Raw genomic sequence first — 4,767 nt, 5'->3', positions numbered from 1 at the left:
TGTATAGTTGCATGTAGGATTAAATGTGAACTAGGGTCTGGTTTGAGATTCAGGATTGAGGGATTGAGAGGAGGCTAGCCTTGACTGTGACAATAGGCACCAGTCTCGTGTTAATGAAGGCCGCCCTTTTGCTAGAGGTGAGAATGGCTGCTTGAAAAAGCAGGGACTTTCCTCAAATCCAGGAAGGCCTGGAGACCCGAATCCAAATGCCTGACTTTGGGAAAAGGACTTCTGGGGAGCAGACGCTATATTACAATTTCTAAATCTTACAATTGGCCTGTTTCCCTCACATGCTCCTAAAAGGGAAGGCCCTGATGTCACACTCTTTTCCCATTATACTGGACCATGCTGATTTTTCTTTACTTACTAACTGAACTGTAGCCCTTAATGGCTTCAGGCTCTGGGTCTGAATTGTAGGCATTTCATCCTTGGGGTCAGACGTCTGGTAAATCTCTAACTTTCCTGTTCTTGGTATAGTTAGGAGGGTACAATGGAATTCCTGGTTTCACACTGGTGGTATTTTCCCTTCCAAAGAATTATTTTGTTTAGAGAGGCTACCAATGTACACATTTTCATTCTTTACCAAAGCCACAGCTGAGGCAGGCAGATCTTCTTTCCAGTTTGCAGCCCAAACCTTTTCCTTTCTGTCTCTTTCCCAATAGGTAGCTGCTGCCGTGGCTCCTCTCCTTTCCCCCCTTCCTCATCCCCTTTCTCCCCCACCCTCTCTCCTTTCCCCTTCTATTCCATAATCCACTAAATAAATATCCAACCTCACTCTGCATGGCACGCCTATCCGTCTTGGTCTCTCAGCCACCACATGGCTCCCTGCCTGGGACTTGCTGCTCCTTGTGGCCCACTGCCACCACTCGGGGAACTGTACCCACCATGCAGATGTGGCTCCCTGCCTAGGACCTGCTGGCCCTCATGACCTGTGGGCCACTTGGGGACTCCCTACTTGGAAGGGTTGCCTTCGTGGCCCGCCATGGTCTTGTGCCCGCTGGCCACTGCCGCCACTCGGGGACCTGTGGCATTTTACTTTTACCATCACTTACACAAATTTTCTCAAAAGGAAAGGCATTAATATTGAGAATCATTAAAAATGAAAGTAACAAGGTTCTGGAGGACTGTGGTCTGCAATGTGGAAATACTGCAACTTTGTCAAGCAGCAATGGTCGCCATGCAGTTCACACCATAAAATATCAAAGATCCACACTTAAATTTCTCTTTAATGTTTCAAACTTTTAGATTTTTTTTTTAAATTTCTTCAATGCAGGGTCTCATCATACAGCTCTGGCTGTCCTGGAACTTGCTCTGTAGACCAGGCTGGCTTCGAACTTACAGAGATTCCCCTTCTTTTGCCTCCTGAGTGCTAGGATTAAAGACTGGCCAAATGTATTTCTAAAGATCCAACTTCAACCTCAGAGATCCTTCTCAATCTAGTCTGTACACTATCGAGGCTTTCAACTATATTTTTGATTTACTGAGGTCTTCTTGTAATTGTGTGCGCACGTGCAGAGCGTATGTGTGTGTGTGTGTGTATGAGTCTGTGCACATCTGGAGGTCACAACAGCTATCACTGTCTTAATGCCTCGGGAGTCAGTTTCTCACAGGGATCCAAGGTCACAGTTGTCAGTGTGCTTTTTTTTGCTCCTTGTTCCACAACTGTGGCGGTCAGGGTTTCAGCCAGCGCGTGATTCCCAGAAGACAGTGTTTCCCAGCACACCTCCCTATCCTAGACTCTGAACTCTTAATGACCCTCCTCTGAGAAGCTCCCTGTGTATTTATGGGGGACATTGATTTTCTGTTTTGGTGCTTCAGGCTTTAATATCAAAGAACTAATGGGCTTCAGAATTAAGTTGTTAAATAACCTGCCTGGAGTATATGTGTGCTGGGGATTGAGCCCAGTGAACTATGCCATTGAGCCATGTCAATGAGGTTAGTTCTTAAAAGCCGAGAAAGCCATCAGGGAATTCACTTAATTCTGGACATATTCCTTATGAATTCCTCTTGCAAAAAAACTTGTGAGCTTTTTTGAGCAATAATTTAATCCTTTGTTATGTATATCAGTTTGGTAATTTTTGTTTTTCTAGGAATTTGTCCATTTGTTCTAGAATGGCATTCTAATTTTTCTAAACATTTGTTTAGGTTATTTCTGAAAAATCCACACGTTTTCAGTCTTCTCCCTTGTTAGTTTAAGCATCTGTCAATTTGATCTTTGTAGGGAAAGAACTTTTAGTTTGATTTTTAATGTCATATAGCCTGTACTTCACTCATATCACAACTTTTATTCCCTTTTATTCCCAATTTGTTAAACAGGTAGTATTTGAGTGTGCACACTTGGGGTTTTAGAACAATGGATTTTAAAGAGCAATGGACTGAATAAGTCGCCAGCCATGTTACCCCTTAACAAGAATTGGTCTTGTCTTTTGAAGACATTGCTGACCTTCTTCTGCAATGGAACACTAAGGCTATTTCTTTATACTAAAGATCCCATGAAGGCCAGAAGAATGTGTCAAACGCCCTGAGACTAGAGTCCCAGTTGATTGTGAGCTGCCATGTGGGTGCTCGGAATCGAACCCTGGCCCTCTGGAAGGTCAGTCAGTGTTCTCGACTGCTGAACCATCTCTCCAGTTCCTAAGGCTATTTCGTGTACATCAAAAGTGAAACAAAAACAAACCAAACAAAAACAAACCCCATGTTTGACTGGGCATGGTGGTGCATGCCTGTCTCAGCACTTGGGAAGTAGAGGCAGGAAGATGAGTACTTCAGAGCCCAGAGAGAGTTCTCACAGATGGGCAATAGCTGGTCTGTTGGTGGGGTTGTCAGAACACAGGCTGATCACCCAAGTCTGTTATAGCACATGGGGTTGTGGTACCCAAATCACAATTATCAATACTGAAGATGATGGATACCATCACAGATTATGTCTGCATACTTAATTCCCAGTTGGTGGGACTGTTAGGGAAGGCCTAGGTGTGTATTTGGAGGTCCCACTGTGGTGGGCTCTGAGGTCAAGACTTGTGCCCTTCCCAGCAGTCTCATTCTCACCATCCCACTTTCCTTCGACTTCCTGGCCTGTGTGGACCAGGATGTCAGCTCGATCTGAGTTCAAGGCCCAGTCTACACAGTGAGTTCTAGGACAGCCAAAGATACGGGGGGGGGGGGGGGGGGAGTCTTGAAAAGCAGAAAAAAGATGTGTTCTGTCTACCATCATAGATGCTAACCCTTTGGAGATATAAGCCCAATTAAGTTCTTTCTTGTATAAGTTGCCTTGCCCTTGGTGTCTTTTATTTATTATGTACACAGTGTTTAGCAAGCATATGTGCCTAGTTAAGTTCTTTCATGTATAAGTTGCCTCGACCTTAGTGTCTTTTATTTATTTATTATGTATACAGTATTTTGCAAGCATGTGTGCCTACAGGCCAGAAGAGAGCACCAGATCTCATTACGGATGGTTGTGAGCCACCATATGGTTGCTGGGGATTGAAATCAGGACCTCGGGAAAAAGAGTCGGTGCTCTTAACCACTGAGCCATCTATCCAGTCCCAATCATGGTGTCTTATCACTAATAGAAAAGAAACCAATATAGAAGCATTAATTATGAGAACTACCAAAACGTGAAAGGCAGAAGCACAAACACAACATGATATTTATCTTTAATGAATGTTGCAAAAAGGGGAGGGGGGTAGGATGGGAGTGAATCCCGTACGAAGTGCCCTGAAGTATGTGATACCTGTACTATAACCACCTATAAGGCAGAGGTTAAGCTTAGTGTCACAGAGATAATTTTGTTAGGATTCATGGGATTTCTTTTTCTGTTATCCAATGAAGATAAAATCACACAATGGCCTTTATGTTTAAATGCCAAAGGTTAAAGCTTTTTTTTGAAGGCAATATGGTATTGTTGTCTCCAAGACTAGTCAGTGTACTAAAAACAGGCTAGCTCGAGTTTTACTGCTTAAGGAAAATCATGTGAACTAATGTTTGCATTTCTCTAAGCTGTGCTACAGTATCTAGCAAAGCTGAACATAGTTGTTTGGGAAATGCAAGACTAGCCTGCATCTAAAGTGACTATGCTGGCTAAATCCACACTCCTGTACTGTTCCCCCTACGTGCCACTGAATGAAGAGCCGAGGTCTGCACTCGAGGGCCAGAATGGCTGTGCATCAGCACACTAAGAAAACTGCAAGGCTGCTCCATGGTTCCTGGAGAAACAGCTGCTGTCTCCATCATTCAAGTTCTTTTGAACTTGAAACTCTTAGTCTTGACAGTAACATTTACCAAGCCTTGGCATGTTACTGGCCCACATGTCATGGCTATGGTCCTCCCCTGACTGCCCTCCTTACCACCACTACCAGTCTCTACTTGCTTTGCTAAAAGAACTTCAATGTTATTCCATAGAAAATAATGCTGAGCCCAGGGACGACTTTTTCTTATACTGAACACTAGACAAATGGGACATTTGGAGTTAATCTGGGGCCAACTGTTGTCACCTTAACCAAGATCTGTTGTACCAATGCCATCTTTTACTAACACGGAATTTGAGGATGAGCCATGCAGTGTTGTTCTAGAACAATCTGAACAACTTATTGACCTCTGCAGAGCCTCAGTTTTATAACGTGGAAAATTGAGGTAAATGTCAAAGAAGCGTGGGAGCAGATAAGTTCTGAGGCTCAATAACCTTGTCTAACAAAAATTATTGAAAACACATCTGTCAAACCACTTTCTCTCCAACTCTGGTACCTGACGATTTCTACACCATGTTAG

Source organism: Microtus pennsylvanicus, chromosome 11, assembly GCF_037038515.1.
Source record: "Microtus pennsylvanicus isolate mMicPen1 chromosome 11, mMicPen1.hap1, whole genome shotgun sequence".
Classification (NCBI taxonomy): domain Eukaryota; kingdom Metazoa; phylum Chordata; class Mammalia; order Rodentia; family Cricetidae; genus Microtus; species Microtus pennsylvanicus.
Note: the sequence above shows the minus strand (reverse complement) of the source record.